Genomic DNA, 17,883 nt, shown 5'->3' on the forward strand with positions numbered 1-17,883 from the left:
CGATACGCTCCCAACCAACTTATGCTGATTTGAGGAAGATGGTTAGTGCCATGTGGAGAGAGAATCAAAAGGAACACATTCTAAAGATGAATAGGATAAGGGTCAAACTACGGTAGCAACAGTTCCTATTAAGGTAGGCAGGCAACCTCATGTAAAAGTTACATTGTTTTGGCATTCGGGTAATACACAGGTGGTTTGAGCCTTAATTGATACCGGGGAGGAGGCCGCTTTAATACATGAAACCCTTCCAGATTTAAAGGCAAACATTTTATGATTACAGGATTGGGTGGTAAGGAAACTTCAGCAGTACAAACGGACATTGATATGAAAATTGGGCAATTGAAAAGACACACCAAGAATTAATTGTTCCCTTAGCTGAATACATTATTGGATTTGATATTCTAGAGGGGATAACCCTGGCATTAGGAGGTAAAATGTATCAATTTGGTGTGAGTGCCTTCACCTGTACACCAGTGGTAGTTGGTCAATTAAAAATGCCCCCTGTGCAGGTTCCGATAAAGCGACTAAAAGAGTATCTATGAAACAATATCGGATACCAGGCGGGCAAAAATAAATTCCGGACACAATTAAAGGATATGTTGAGGCAGTTGTATTACTTACTGTTACTACAGCTTGGAGCAATCCCATCTGGCCTGTCAAAAAACTAGACAGCAGTTTCAAAATGACTATTGATTATCGCAAATTGAACAAATATACTCCTCCATTGGAGCCTGCAGTACCTAATGCCATAACGTTGGTTGAGAATATACAGAAATTTGAAGGCACCTGGTACACCATGTTAGATTTGGCTAACTATTTCTTCACCGTACTGATTGCGGCTGAATGTCAGGAGCAATTTGCATTTTCTTGGAATGGGAGGCAGTATATTTTTTATCGTCTGCCTATGGGCTATATCCATAGTCCAACGATTTGTCAACGGCTGGTGGCTGAGCATTTAGATAAAATTTAATTTAAACCTGATGTGCAAATAGTACATTATATTGATGACGTTCTGATTCAAGATAAGGATGAGCAAAGTGTGCAAATACATTTGGACCTCATTAGGGAGGGTTTACGCAAGGAAGGATGGGAAATAAATGAGGCTAAAACACAAGATCCAGTAGAGACTGTCATTTTTCTAAGAATGCAGTTGCACAATGGGCATCGAGAGATGGTTCTGAAAGCTAAACAAAAGATTCTTGAATTTCTGACTCCAAAAAACCAAAAAGCAGGCACACCAATTTATTGGTTTGTTCGGATTCTGGAGGCAGCACATCCCACATTTGGGGCAAATTTTGGCACCCCTTTACAAGATTACATGCCAAAAATGTTAGTTTCTATGGGGTGAATACCAAGAAATGTCAATTAAATTAGTGAAAAGTACCATTCAAAGAGTACTTGATTTATGGCCTTTAAGAAATGGTGAAGTGGAGTTGAATGTGTCCACTCAAGATTCTTATGCAAATTGGAGCCTATGGCAAAAACAGGTTAGAATGCGAGGTCCTTTGGGGTTTTGGAGTAGGAAATTACTTGATGCAGGTGATAGATATACCCTTTTTGAAAAACAATTGTCAGCCTGTTATTGGGCTCTACTAGACACTGAACAGATGACGGTTGGTCATGATATAATCCTTCGACCAGAAATACCTATCATGCAGTGGGTGCTTAGTTCTCCAAAAACACACAGAATTGGGCATGCTCAAGAAGCTAGTGTTATTAAATGGAAATGGTACATACAAGACTGTGCCAAACCTGGTAAAAGTGGCATAGAAAAACTGCATGAACAAGTGGCAGGCTACTCGGAGAGGAATAGATCTCGAACCAGAGGGTGAGAGAACTGTGGAGAAATCTCCAGTTATGTGGGGGATCCCATATGGAGAATTGACTATTGAACAAGCGGAACATGCTTGGTTTACTTATGGCGCAGCTAAATATGTAGGGATTGAACGTTATTGGAAAGCAGTTGCATACAATCCCAAGACAAAAAAGTTCCTTACTACCTCAGGTAAAGGGAGAAATAGCCAATTTGCTGAACTATATGCCGTGTGTCAGGCATTGAAACAGGAATCGACTGGTAACTGTCATATTTACACTGATTCATGGTCTGTTGCTAATGGTTTGGTGGTTTGGCAACCGCCTTTGAAAAAGAAAGGATGGAAAATTCACACGAAAGAAGTGTGGGGAAAAGAGATATGGCAAGATATTGCTGACATGCTGATGCTACTGTGACGGTGTACCATGTGGATGCACATTGCACAACACATTCATTAGAACGGTGGTTCAGTTCTGTTGCATATGGACATGCAAAGATTGACATTATGGACTTGAGGGCTGAGGAGGAGCATTTGGAGGGGTTTGCCAAATGGGCCCACCAGAAGAGTGGACATCTCGGAGAGAAGGCTACTATCAGGTGGTCACAAGATAGGGAAATTTGCAAAAGATTGTGAAAACTGTGACTGTGCAATGCCCTATATGCCAACATCGATCTATTCTGCACATAATTCATGGTACATTGAAACGAGGAAAGTTGCCTGGTCAGATTTGGCAAATTGATTATATTGGTCAGTAAGGGTTGTCAATATACATGCACTATTTTAGATACATATTCCGGCTACTTTCTGCCATGCAAGAGAGCTACACAATTGAACACAATTAAATTACTGGACCAGGTGGCCGTGCATTATGGTATCCCATTACAAATTCAGAGTGATAATGGATCCCATTTTAAAAGTAAAATCGTTATTGATTACTGCCAAGATAAGGGCATAGAATGGATCTTTCATGTCCCTTATAACCCAGAAGCATCTGGTCTTATTGAGAGAATGAATGGTTTATTGAAGCAACAATTGCGCAATATTGGAGATGGTACTTTGCGAGGTTGGCAGGAACATATATTTGAAGCTGTTCAAATTTTAAATAACCATCACATTGCGAACAGTGAAACTCCATTGATGAGTATGTTGACACCAGCCTTGCAAATGGAACCAAATCGTGCCTGTGAGACCCTGTTGTATTGGGACCTTTCCCTGGGTGCTTCAGCTCCTTATCGAGCCACTCCTAAGTCTGCATGGGTGTATTACATGCAAGGGAGGAGATTCGGCTTCAGCCAAAGGGCATTGCTGTAACTGACACTGGAATTGGTGTACATATGCCTTCTGCACATATAGGTTTGATTGCTCGTAGATCTGGCCTAGCCCTAAAGGGTATTCAAGTAGTGAGTGGAATTGTTGACGCTGATTATCAAGGTGTCATTAAAGTTATTCTTTTAAACATCAGTGAAAATGTACTGCCTATTCATAAAGGGGACAGAATTGCACAATTGATATTAGTGCTTGTTAAATTTTCCATGATAAAGAAAGGTGAGCCTCCCACAGTATTAACTATTTGTGGAGAGAAAGGATTTGGCTCATCATATGCAATGGTGCCTGGTGCAAAGGTATGGTTTGAGAAAGCTACTGGTTCTTCCATGCCAACTGATGTAATCACAGCTGGGGATGATCAACTAGTGTTGGTGATGGAACCTGGGAAAAAGAAATGGATGCATAGATACTACAAATGGCTTTGTGGGTGATTACTTTGTAGTTGTGTAAGAGAAAAGGTGGGTAGAGTTGAAATGCATTGCACAAGAAATTTGAATTCGTATTGGTGACCATCTCAAGAGAGAAGATGGGATTGCAGAAGGTCAAGTGTTTCCTATGGGTGGCAATAACCAGATTGTTGTATCTTTTCTATATGAGTCAGAGATGGAACAGGGACTCAAACAATCAGCATGCCCTTGTAGGTACAACATTTGGGCACCCAAAGCACTGTAATGGGAGACACTGTGAAAAATACCTCTGAGGCTTGATTCAAATTTGGATGGCGTTTGAAATGTTGGATTTTGAGTTGTAAAGTACAGGAGCCTCTAGGAAAGGAGAGCTTTTTGGCAAGGCATTGAAGAGAGTTAAGGTAAAGAAATTTTAAACGTTAAGTATGATGTCTTTAAAATGCAGTAGGTTTTAATAGGGAGCTCTTTTTAGTGTGATGAGTACAAGTGTGATATAGTGATCACTTCACTTTGTTTTTATGATTTAAGCCTAGCAGACACACCCTGGCAGTGCCTAATTTGTAAATAAATGAGTGCCAGAGGCCAAATACAAGCATGCCTTTGCCAAATCAGATTGGCAGCTCACCACCTGCTTTTTCTTCCCACCATTTTAACGTATTTGGGGCTGCATCTGCAACCCACACTTGCTCATTAGGGGTTATGTGTGAACTACGAATGATAAATATGTTATTTTGACTGGTATTTGTAAATCTCACAACTGTCTTGAAATGAGACACACACATGTTTTAAGTGCTTCTTCAAACAGGTCATCCTTGTTATCAATTTCCTCCGATTCTATAGGTGGCAAGTGGAACATTTTGGCCATCTATTCACAGACAATAGAGTTAACGCTTTTTCTTCCTGTAACTAAGTAATAACCAAATGCACACAAAATCATTACTGCACTGATAAACTTGTCTGTCAAACATAGCTTCTTGAGTAGGCCTACACATTCGGCACAGTCACTCCTCCTTGGCAGTGCCTTTTTCCTGCTGGTGCTGTTAGTTGGTGGCTGTCCTGTTGTCCTATGAGCCAGGTGCCTTTCTGCCCCACTAAGGGCACTGGCGACTGTGCAACACTCATCCGTTGCAGCTGGTGTTTAGGATTCACAGAGTTGGCAACGTGGCAGACACCTGTGTATTGTGGCTCACTATGCTGGCTGCATACCAGAAAAAAAAGAGGAAGTACCCACTTACCAAGACCCTGCATTTGCCTGCTGTGTGTCTGCTTCTTTAGAGGTGGAGTAACACCAGCATCATAATTACACCGCCACGTTTACATGTGCATATCTGCCTGCCAGCTGCACTAGTAAGCTTCATCTGGTGCCCTAGCTGCCTACTTGCTGCCTGCACCTCAACAACCAACCCTTCTGGGGTAGAGCTGCCAGTTGTTACAGCAGCGGAGAAGCACCAACATCAAGTAGGCTGTCAGCAGGAGTGTGCTGTCATGATCAGTAAGAGGGCCTAGCAGTGTCACTTTCCTTTTCGCTGACACAGCAGGACCTGCATGGCTCACAGTGCTGTTGATTGTTGTGTGACTAATACTGACAGACAGCTAAAAATAAAGGTTACTATAACATGACATAACAATTGAACTGAGTGTGAAATAACAAGTGCTGGTAATAAGTCCCCAAGGTCAGTCCTAGAAAATACCCCCACAAATTAAGCAATGCACATTGGATTTAACCTGGGCAATTCGGGATTCTGCAAGGCTGAAAGTGGGGTATTTCCATAGCCCAATGTGGGTATAACTAGGAATGATACGACTGGCTGTAGATACCTTTCTCTACATAAAGCACTTTCCACTTATCGCATCAAATGATGTTGACTGTCTGACTTAGCTTAATTAAAGATAGATGAGGCGGAATATAGTGGAAAACGTACGTTTCACTTAAGGGCCTGTGGACATTCTTCCCTTACTCAAGAAGCCCACCCTAGACCCAAGTGTCCCTACCAATTATAGACCCATCACGACTGTACCCTTCCTCCTAAAAATCCTTGACAGAACTGCCTACCTCCAGATACAGAACCATCTTGAGAAAAACAAATTATTAGGACTCAGACAATCAGGCTTCCGCCCTAAACACGGCACCGGGATGGCACTGATTGACCTCAAGACACAAATGGACAACATGAAAGACAATGGCAAACTTGCACTCCTTCTCCTCCTCGACTTATCGGCTGCCTTTGATCTGGTCAACCACGACATCCTCTGCAAACATCTATCCTCTGCAGCCAAATTTTCGGATAATGCTAACGCGTGGATCCAGTCCCTCCTGAACAACAGGTCCATGAGGGTCTTTGCACCCACAGCCTCTGCCAAACCAGCTCCAGTCACATGCAGCGTCCCCCAGGGCTCCTGCGTCTCCCCTACACTATACAATGTGTTTACAAAACCCCTCTTTGACATACTGGACCGTCTGGGTGTCATCTACACTAATTATGCAGATGAAACTCAAATACAGATCTCATTAACAGGCGACTATCCCACAGACCACACAGCTCTTAACAACATTTACTCCATTATCCAAGAATGGATGGCCAAGCACGGCCTGTGCCTCAACGATGACAAGACTGAGCTTCTTCTCCTAGGCTCCCAACCCAGACTCAACAAACTTGACAAACTCTACCAGTCATTCACTATCGACGGCAATAACATCTCCGTCTCCAACAGCGTCAAAACCCTTGGGATCTACCTCGATTCCTCCCTCACACTAACAAGACAAATCAACGCCATCCCATCTGCCACTGCTTACACTTGTAAGCTCATCAATGCCAGCAGACCGTACCAATCACCCACCAGCTGCATCACCTTAGCTAGAGTGCTAGACCTTTCCAAAGTCGACTATTGTAACGGTCTATACCTGGGCAGCAGCCAGAAAAACATCAATAAGATGCAAGTTATCCAAAATAACGCTGTGCGAGCAGCCCTGAACATACCCAAACATGAACACATCTCCGACGTCAGACGCTCTTGCCAATGGCTATGTATAACGCAAAGAATTGAATATAAAACCCTCTCACTCACTCACAAATGCCTAGCTAACCAAGCACCTAGATACCTATCAGTCCAACCAGATCAGCTCAAACACACTGCTTAAATATCCACAGATACAAACTCCAAAAAGCAGGAGGCTCTAGCTCTCCTGTACTTGCCACTAAACTATGGAACTCACTACCACTCGAGCTCAGATCGGAACGGTCCTTTCACAGATTCAGACACAGTGCCAAAACCTGGTTATCGACCAAAGAAGCTTAATACGCCCAGTTCTACCCTATAACCTCGCCTTCAGTCTGCAACCCTTGTAAATTCTGCCTCGCTGCAATACCCTGTACATTACCTGTAACTGCTTGGTAATGCTCTAAACTGTCTGTATTGTCCACCGACGGACCATGTTGTACTTTACCTGTAACTGCTTGATAATGCTCTAAACTTTCTGTATTGTCCACCAACTGACCATGCTGTATTATACTGTTATGTTGTACTCTTTTCAAGCGCCTGGATGCCCCAGGGTCAGGTGGCGCTATACAGATAAATAAACTAAACTAAACTAGACATATTGCTGTACCTGTATCCTTAAGGGTTAGGATCACACCCTTCCAGGAAGCTTCTGTTTAAATTCAGTACATCAGCACCCCTGTCAGCGTTAAGTGTGCAGTGGAGTCAAGGGCATGTGATTGCTGTTAGGCTGTTTGGCAGGACGCTAACCACCACTCCCAAACCCTGAAAAGTCTTTTCAAACCTTCATATTGTTCTCATTGTGACACATTGGTGACCACGCTAAGGATTCAGGAACTTTGGAGCCTTCCGATTGTATCAGTGCTAAATTAGCTACTACTTATTAATTGAAACTATTGTTAAACCGCTAAGACAGTCCCAGTGCGGTTTGTTACAGGGTGAGGGGGGAGAGACGGACTCTGGCGGCCCCCTAAGCTGTCGGGAGTTCCTTGCCCTGTGCACTGACACGATTTGAGAGCATAAGGTGTTGCTTCTAATTTAGCAGAAACAGTACTCTGATACAGTAGGCTAATACAATTTACGGTAATAAACTTTACTAGTGGCTGCGAGGTTTCCTCTCCTCTTGACATCTTAATTTACAGCGGTTGAACAGATCTTTAAACTCGCTCTCTACGGGAGCTGTGATTTACATTATCTTTGCCTGCCTACTGGCCTGGCCGGCTCCGGATGCCCTATAGTGTTTATTATTTCGTCGTATTGTGGTTTTTCTTAACAGGAGTATAATATTTTATTGGATACATCCTCCCCTCTAGAAGTTTTAGCTCTTTGTTACCATTATTTATTGTTGCTCCATGGGATATATTGGTTGTATTTTTTTTTTGATGAGTATATGGAAACATTCTTGCTCTTTTGTATAATTGTAACATCATTTTTTTAACGGATGAACGCACGCCTACTTTACTACAATTGTTTCAGATGTATTTTTATTGGAGTTTTTAATATATTGTCTTTTAGATGAACACTGCCTCATTTTAACAATTTTAACGTATACTGGATATTTTTACTTCTGTGTTTGGCACATTGCACTTTAATTCTCAAACTCTCTTCTTTCCTCTCCTTCCCCCAGAAGCGCACTGTCTCCCAAGCTCTGGTTCTCTCTAGGTTGGACTATTGTAATAGCCTTTTTCTAAAGTTACCTGCCTCTACTCTTCACCCTCTTCAACTAACGCAGAACAGGACTGCGAGACTTGTCCTTGGCCTCAAGCCTCGAATCGTATCTCTCCAGCTCTGAAATCTCTCCATTGGCTCCCAGTGGTTGCAAGGATTACATTTAAAACCCTCTGCATTGTCCACAAGGCTTTCTGGGGCCTGGGCCCAAAGTACCTTCAGCTATCCCTCCGCAAATACCTCCCCTCTCGAACCCTTCGCTCGTCTACCTCTAACTCCCTCAGGGTCAGTCGCTTTTCAAAGAAACGAGCTGAGGGGAGATCTCTCTCTTCGGCTGGGGCCTCCCTCTGGAATAGCCTCCCTGCCACTCTAAAACTTTAGAAGAACCATCTCCGGTTCCGGAAGCACCTCAAGACCTTCCTCTTTGCATCTGCCTTTGCTCCCCCTCTGCCCTGCTGAGCCGCTCTCTTGGCACTGTGCACCTGGCCACACTATGTCCCCCGTGCCCAGCTGCCAGCTCACGCTGTCACCCTTCTGCACTGCCTCATGGCCACCCCTCGCACTGTGTAACCCCCACAGCCCCCCACGCCCCATTTTTCTTCTTTTATGTACTTATCAGACTTACCCAGTTCTGCTGCCATAAATACAGCTCTTGCCACTTGCTGACCGCACTCCCTCTGTTATAGCTTCATTATCTATTTATTTGTATTTATTATTATTTATCTGTTCTCCTCTGCTCTGCACTTTCCACTCTCCCCTTCCATGCACTTTTCCCCTTTCCCTTTCCCATGCACTTGCACGTTCTCAATGTCACTGGGCCTAGTAAGATCGGTGTTTTGTTTCTCCCGTTTCCCCTCCCTTGCCTTGTTGCGCTCTGAAACACTTGTGTACGAGCGCAATACAAATAAAATATCATATCATATCATAACTTTATTCTGGTAACAAACACTGGAATTTATCCAGTGGATCAGAATATTACGGGTTCTTTTTTGGGTGCTTTTCTCCCCTTTCTTTCCTATTAAGGTTATATCCAGCCAACTCACTGCCCATCCGGTCTGGTAGTCTCCTTGGTAGCTCATTTAGTTATTGAGGTACGGCTTGTTCGGACACATTTTCTTGGGCTCAGTACAGGTGGAGTTGGCTGTCACTACCCCTACATTTAAATAGATAAGGAATCTATCTCCCTCTGTACCATGGTACGTACAGGCCTTAGGAGCCAATTGGGGGTACATGAGGTAAAAGGTAATAGCACCCGGATAAATATTTCTATGGAAATGACCATTAATGATAACATTTCGGACAAGTATAAAGAAAAATAAAATCCCTGACCAGAAGGTATTAATAGAGGAAGGCTCTGTGGCACTCAGTAGTGCTATTGAGGTTCTAGGAACTACTATTGGGCTAATTGTAGCCCAAGTGCATAAACTGGAAGATGGCCACCCTCGAGGGAATGTGGGAAAAGACTTAATAAAGCCACAGGAAGGGTCCATGGGCAATAGCTGTATCTCTGCACTGATGTATCTATTAATGACCAGGAGGATAGCCTGGCATCTACATTGGCTCAAAACGTGGGGGAAATAGTAATTCTACCCTTAGCTAATACCTTGGTTGGTGAAAGTGAAAAAGACTTAGGGCCTCATTATAACTCAGGCGGTCCGGAAATAACGGTGGCGGTAAACCCGCCGCCACTGTTGTTTCCGGATCGCCTGATCCCGACTCCTGCAGGCGGGAGGTGATGTTCCCGCCAGGTCTGACCTGGCGGGTTTAACACCGCCCGCCTGCAGGCGGCCGAGGAAACATGGGCAGCATTACGAGATGCTGCTGGTGTTTCTGTTTCCATGATCCCCATTCCCATCGAGTCCCATAGGACTCAATGGGAATGGGGATTAACACCATTCTGCCTCCGTGATTCCCAGAAAACCGGGGTTGTAATGCCCCGGTAATTCCGGGAATCACGGAGGCGGAATGGTAATACGAGTCCGGCGGTAACCAGGCGGTTTTACCACCGTGGTTACCACCGGACCCGTAATGAGGCCCATAGTCTCTATTACACATACTCTGGAGACTCTGGCTATACATAAGGATAGTATAATGGGGCCTATTCAGGAAATCATTGAGGGCAAGGATTCTGAGGTGACTGTGAAAGATATCACACAAGATACTAATAGTATCATGGGAAACATTAACAATTATAGCTATGATACTAATATTGGGGCTTTTTTCAGTAAACCACCTCTAAAACTCTCTCCATCGGTAAAAAAGCTGAAACCATTACCTGATAAGAAAGATCTTGATTTAGGATTAAACAAAGAGACATCAAGATGTAGGGAAAAATAGTTTAAAACCCCAATGGTCGGACACTCAGGTAAAACCCCATATAAACACCCAGTTAAGAATAGGTTAGGGAGCCGATTGCAGGTAAAAAGACCTCAATTTCTTTTGGCAAAAGAACGGCCACTAGTACCGAGATAAAACCATCTATTGTGGCTATTTCTCAAGCCACATTAGATCATTCTTTATTAGTTGATGTTGCTAAAGAGCTGGAGGTAAATGATACAATACAAAATTATATTGATGATCTGAGCATAATTGAATGTGCAGACCAGGCGATGGCAGATAGTAATGGCCCATATACATAGTCAACCTAATAGTGTGATCCAACAGACATGCAACGCCTCATATATGGGTTCTCCCTCTGAACTCACCAATTTTATTGATGAGTATACTGAGAAACAAAATCGGTTGAGAGAAAGAGGACTTCTACCAGAATTAGCAAAAGATAAAGTTGAGGATGCTCCCTTACGTCATACATTAAGAGAGGCTGATGAAAGGATTTGATTGACTCAACCTACGGTCTCTGCACTCAATGTGGTTTTAAGCTGATTTGTTAATTTGTATGATAATATATGGGCAGAGGTTAAAACTCACACTGAACTTCTCACAGAAATATATAGTAGGTTAGAGGCCCTTGAAGGCCTGTAGGATTTAGTGAAACGGTTGAGGTAGGTGGAATCATCTTCTAATGTCAACATTGGTCACATAACTTCTCTTAACCCACCTATATCAACTAAGTTATGCAGACAGGCATACTCTATGGTCGGGCCCCATCAATTGGGGAAATCCATGAACATAGTAAGGGTCGAGAGGAGACGGGACAAGAATCCCCTAAACCAAAATCCGCTTTATGGGATCCCAATTGTGATGTCAATACTGGGGTACAATTTCGGGCAATTGTAAATGATGAGAGGGTTCCTACTCAAATGGCGATTGCTGAAACAATTAAAGACAGTTTAATTATTGATTTAACAAAAGATGATTTGCCTTGTAAAAGAAAGATCTTGTTATGTAAAAGAAACGTGCGGCAGATTAAGAAAACAAAAAATGAAAAGGAAGCTAAAAAACGCAATTCTTTAACATCAAAATATTTAATAAATGTGACTATACCCAAAACTCTGCAATGCAAACTGAGGAACACTCGCAATGGTGGAGAAATCACTCTTAAGAAACAAGAAGTAATGAGCACTGTAGTAAGGGCGGCCGTGAGGGGCTGTGTGAAATCTTTGGCCACTGAATTTTTTTTTTGCTACAAATACCACCTTATGCCCCGTGAATATTGAGAAAGATATAGATATATGCCCCGTAAGGGTTGACTCAGGAAATCAAACAGATCAACTTCTGGTTCCAGAGGCACTGGTTCCAGGCCCAGTGATGGCACCACATTTAGATGCAGTGGAGGAAATAAGAAGTCAAATAGTCAATAGAGTAGGGGGCACCATATACTCCACTAGTAATGATGAGGTAATACACATTTCTGGAAGAGCTAAAATACAGAACCCCCTAGTTCAGGTGTTTGATGCAATTGGGCTGCTGACAAAACCTCTGGTTCCTGAGTCTAATAGCCCTAGATTAGTTAATATTGTGACAGTGAGACGCCTATTACAAGAGCTGTGTATTCAAGATACTCACACTTCTGTAGAATCTAAGAAGGATATAGTGCCAAACATAGGGGTTTGTGTCCCTAACACTAAATCGTTGACATATGTACAGATGTGAAGTGCCACAGAAGCAAAATCAAGAGCTAATATCCCATTTAGGGGGGAAGATAAAGTCGAGCCTCACTTTCTGGGAGAATTAAATGTTCCAAAGCCGTTAGCTAGACCAGGGAAGGGAGATTTCAACTCTAATACTTTCGGGTCTCAAGATAGAAAACCATTGGGGCCAAATAATTTGGGGAGAGATACTATACTTAGAGGGGCTAGAGGCCTGGAACATCAAGACCAGGACACGTGTGAACCAAAGGGGAAGGATGAAGGGTTTTCCGTGAAACTACAAACTAAGGTGGAACATCTAGATGCTATTCAGATAACGAGCCTCTGGAAATAGGACTTGTCCATCTGCCTGAACCGAGGCAATGCACTGAAAATGTTCTCACAACTACCCTCTCTATTTTTGTTGTTTACATGTGATCTAGACCGGATTTGTTTCCCAGATAAAACCCGTAGCGATAGGAGTAGTATCATTTTCAAATCATGGGTGGTTTTAAATTTGGTAAAGGGAGAAAGTGAGAGGCTGAGAGAGTTGGGTTTTGAAATAAAGGTCCTGAAGTTAAATCAGACCCTAAATAAAGGAAACAAGAATGCTGAATATAATGGCAACTTGACAATGGTCTTTCGACCACAAAGAAATATGCAGGAACAACGGAGGCATCCCCCTAGAGGTCAATTTAGAGAAATGCAAGATTGGGGTCAAATTACCTCTGCCCTGTGGTATTGAAGAATGCACAGAGAATTTTCTCTATGCTACTGAGCAACCGCAAACTGTCTATTTGAAGTGTATCGCTTGCAATACTAGGGGCAATCAGCATCTATTTACAAATATCGAAGTAGCAAATATGCTTAAGGTTAACAACTGTATTTTCCTTCAGGAATCATGGCTCCTGGGTGAACCATTTGTAGATGGTTTACAAAATAGTTTCACAGCTTGCGAAGCCCTATAAGAGAGGCAGATCATCGGCAAGACTCATTATTGCCTTCAGAACAACATTGGGTCTGTCAACATCAGTGATTAGCGATCTCCCGGTGGGGATATTGGCAGTTAAAGGGACATCTGGAGATGGCCGGTTAGAGATCTTATTGATCAATTTTTATTGGCATTTAGGACTGGCACCTCTTCAGGAATGTTTAGAAAATATTGTAGTAATAATATCAGATTGGAGATCTACAACTAAACATGGTAAAGTGTTTTTTGCAGGAGATCTTAATTCTGACTGTTCTATTTTGCCTGATGAAGCCTATAGAGACCTTGGTGAAGAAATGATAGAAGTATCTCATCAGTCCCAGAAAATGTACTGGGGTACATTGTGGAGGCTATCTCTAGAATCTGTGGGGCTGATTTGCCTGAATGGAATGTTAGATTTGACTCTGCCAACTCCACCTACGTGGCAGAGAGGTGTGCGTACATCTACGATTGACTATATCTTCATTGATGAAGACTTGGCCAATTTGACACTTGGCATTGAGGTAAACCCCAACATATGGAGTGGCCACGGTACTTTTAAGGTGGACTTTTCCCTCCGTGTCAATAGAATACTTAAAGGTGGTGGAATACATTTTACAAACTTTAGGACAAGGGAGAGGCATTAGATGGCGTCTGGCTAATATAGAAAAACAGTGAATTATTAGACTTCTTGGCCACTACTTCTTACCTTTGGAAACAACAAGTGTTTAATGCACCCGAGTTTGACAACTTTCTGAGCAATCTGTTTGGAAGGGCCCAAAATATGTTAAAAAAAGGGGGTCTATAAAAAAAAAGCATATGCACACTTATGATGAGTGTGTTGCTAAAGAAAAATCTTTTATGCTTCAGACGGATACGCAATTCGAATAGAAGCAATTTAGAGAAGCTGTCTATGTCTAAAAAAACAAGGAGAAATATAAAAACCTCTGTATCTCTTGCAAAAAGACGCACAAATGATGCTGGGTGTTTTGGTAAAAAGAGATGTAAGGGCTTTTTGGAACTCATTAGTTGCCATGACATCCCATGCATCACAGGCCAATTTATTGGAGTATCTGAGGAAAAATGGGTGCTCTTCTTTTCTGAGCTCTATGCAAATCGACAGAATGTCTACCAAGGAATGTTAGGAGGAGATTCCATGGTAAGGACACGTTGGGAACCTAGGATAGAATACAGCGATATATATATTTTTTTAAGTTGTCAAAGAATTTGCGGGCTGCAGGTCCTACTGGCTTGACCAATAACACAATTAAAGCTATGCCGATAGCTTGGGCGCAAATACTCACAATGCACTTTAAAAGCATTGTAGAAAGTAGTATTATTACCTCTAATTGGCAAACAGCCCACATTATACCTATTTTCAAACAAGGCGATCGTAATGCGGCAAAGAATTACAGGCCTATAGCCTTAATTGACGCGGATTGTAAATTATTTGCGTCATACTTACTATCACATGTTAAAGAATGGATGGAAAAGTCTCAAACCCTAAAACGATATCAGACTAGGTTTAGAGTAGGGCACTCTACAAATCTCAATGGTTTTGTCATGAGAGCCCTCCAAGACTCAGCATGGGGGAAATTTGGTGGAAATCTCTATGTTGCTTCCATCAATGTATCTACTGAATTCGATTCTGTTATTCAATCACCGCTCTGGGCCATACTTGCACACTGGGGTATCCCTGATGGCCTGCTTAAATTAATAATGGCCATGTATGAAAACTCAGGGATACATGTCTGCTTGAATCTGGAGGTAAATCTGTCTAGACTGATTAACACTTTTGTAGGAGTAAGGCAGGGTTGCTCCTTGGCTCCCTGCCTTTTCAACCTCTATGTAGCGGACGCAGGAGAATATCTAGAAGAGGCGTGTCTTGTAAGCGAAAGCTAGGGGATATAAAGATATCGTGGTTGTCTTATGCTGAAAAACAATTGTTCTAGATGTCGGATACGTCGGAAGCGGCCACTGCTCACGCTGTGTTGTCAATCAGTGTCGGCAAACGTTGGTGCGGCTTGACGTACACATTGGGTCCTTTCCTCTAGCAGAGGAGGACGCGGACACGGAGCGGAGGAGGAGGCTAAGCATACTTTGTGGAAGCGAAAGCAGCTTTCCCAGGAGCCCGCATTGGAGTGCTTAAATCGCAGTGGCACCGCTACCCACTGCACTGAGCTGGCCACCAGGAAGCACTTTCCCTCAGCGGCAAAGGAGGCGAAAGAAGCGAGGTGAGACGAGGCACGGCAAGGGGTGGTAGTAGCACACCACCATATGCCCTGTCTGCCTTTGTCTGAGGTACCATAAGTCAATCCGTAAAGGCACTGATAATACTAGTGACCTGTATGCCTTCACCCCTGCCCCTGAAAAGTTCTGCCGCAACTCAGCTCCACTTAACGGCCTCCAGCCCCCTATATTTCCTTCTATCTCCTCCCATTTCCTTACAGTCCCATTTCCTCTCACGGCTCATCTGGTGCATTTGGCTCCCTTAAAGAACAGCAGTATCTACAGTCACAGCACTGCAGCAGTAAGCTGCGGTAAGCGCAGCTCTACGCTGAAGTGGGCACCAAAGAGCGGAAGGGGAGGGAGTAGCTTAAAATCACTGGTTCTATTTGATTTTTATCAAATAGAGGATTATTGTTTCTCCTTCCCGTTCAGCCTCCTTGTTGGGCTCCAGAGGTGTCTGTACGACGGTATCCTCCACTTACGAGCCTGTTGGGGTGCGCTGGGGGATTGATATTTAGTGTGCAAATCCACAAGTACCCTTCTCTATGCCCTGAATAAGAAGCCAAAAGAGGTTCACAAGTCGGGGACTGCAGGCTACGGCCTTTGACCCGGTACTTACTGCTAACGGTCTTCCCCTTATTGGAGGGTTGGGGGTTATGTTGGATAAATCCTCCCCCCCCCCTGTACTGCAGGATTGGACCAGGTGATAGCAGCTCTTTCCCCTTTTTGGCTGTAATCTGACTGGGCAGTGCGCTTTCAGCCGGCTTGCACGTAGCCGTCTGAAAGAGTGAGAAAAACGCAGCGATGCAGCGGGGAAAAAGAGCGCAGCATTCGATCTATAATTTACGGAAAAACAGGACCCCTGCTACAAAAGAGCCAAAGGAGACCCACAGAAAGGGAGGCAAAGCTAAGAAAAACTTGAAATATGCCTTACCTGTGGTACAGGGAGCTATTACGGAGTTTTTCCCTGTAAACCCCCCCCCTGAGACCAATTCAACTACAATTGAGGAGACGACTGAACTGGCAAATTTAGGAGGCACCTCACTAAATTCTTCTAACTTTGATGACATTGACAATAGTTCTCTTTTGGATCTGTGTTTGACGATACAGAGAGGGATGCAGACACACACGCCACAGATAACATCTAAAGTCTCTTCGCCCCTGAAAGAAAATAACACGAATATTGATTCAGGGGGACATAATATAGTTGGAAGTGGGGAACGTCTATCCCTCTCCCCGAACCTTGCAATGGCCTCAATGGAGGACGAGCCGGACCACGAGACGGTTGAGAGCACTGGTTTCCAATCCAATGCTACACAGTTAGCAGAGCTCCAAACGTCTGTAGCCTCCCTCCAATTTGCTTTGAAGATACTGCTACAGATGACGGGACGTATCCTATCTAATACCAATTCAATCTCCACGACATTAAACTCGAAGGATATTCTGCGAGAAGAAACAGAAGTTAATCTATCGGACGCTCTCCTAATAGCCGAGGAGATGGAAGAACAAGCTGACGAGAAGGTGAGGGAAATGGTGCAATATCCTAATTGAAGATACTCCCACAGAGGCAGAGGAACAAGATTTGGAACATCGTCCCCAACCCCCCCTCACGCGTAAACAACGTAGAATGGCCAGAAAGGCCCTTAAAAATAAGTCAGCCATAACTCATGCCCCATCTCCTACGGCAGGGTCAGGACCTATATTTGAAACTCGCTCAAAAAAAGCCAGGAAAAGACAGACGAGAGCCGCCCTGCGAGCAGTAACAAAAAAAGGTCCGCTTACAGATTGGTTAATCCCTGAAGATAAGTCCCAGGGCATGGACCTAGAGGAAACTGCATTAGAGGACTTGGGGCCTGTCTGTGAAGTAAGCTCGCCCTCCCTCCTTGAGCCTGCTCCGGAAACACGGTCCTCGGAGGACCAGACTGAGCATGCCCTCTTGGAACAGCAGAAGCTAGTGCCTGAAATCAAGACTAATCGCATATGCTTCATTAAGAATCTGTATCCTAGGAACAAGAACTCCTGGTTGGCACGCTCTGAGCTATTAACTCGGCTACACCACATTCCACAACTTCGTATTTTAAAATCTGATGATTTTCTTTTTATCGAACCTCTGTCGGGTCCTAATCCTAATGTATCTGCCCTACATTGTTCTTTTTTTAATATTGTGCAATTATTGAGAAATTATAAAGAAGAACTGAGAGCGGTGGATATTGATATTGATGTGGACCCGCAAGAGAAGGATCTCTCAGTTGTCTCTGAGGAACCTGTTGGGATATCATCTTCTATTAATGAGTGCAATACAGGAGTAGGAGACAGTCCTTTATTGGTAGAAGTACAACTAGCACTCAAGTCCTTGTTAGATTCCTTACCCCAGCTGTTGCAAAATCATTGATATCTATCATTACTCTTATGGAACTGTAGAGGTTTTTCACATCTTTTGAAGACAG

General features: G+C 43.4%; 1 protein-coding gene across 3 annotated transcripts in view; it reads right to left on the reverse strand.

The window, feature by feature from the left end:
• The window catches only part of GABRR3 (gamma-aminobutyric acid type A receptor subunit rho3), a 2,040,413-nt gene that overhangs the window by 1,333,924 nt on the left and 688,606 nt on the right, over positions 1 to 17,883 (reverse strand). The gene's annotated exons all lie outside the window — the stretch shown is intronic.

This window comes from Ambystoma mexicanum, chromosome 7q (assembly GCF_040938575.1).
Source record: "Ambystoma mexicanum isolate Mex_15411 chromosome 7q, UKY_AmexF1_1, whole genome shotgun sequence".
NCBI classification, from domain to species: domain Eukaryota; kingdom Metazoa; phylum Chordata; class Amphibia; order Caudata; family Ambystomatidae; genus Ambystoma; species Ambystoma mexicanum.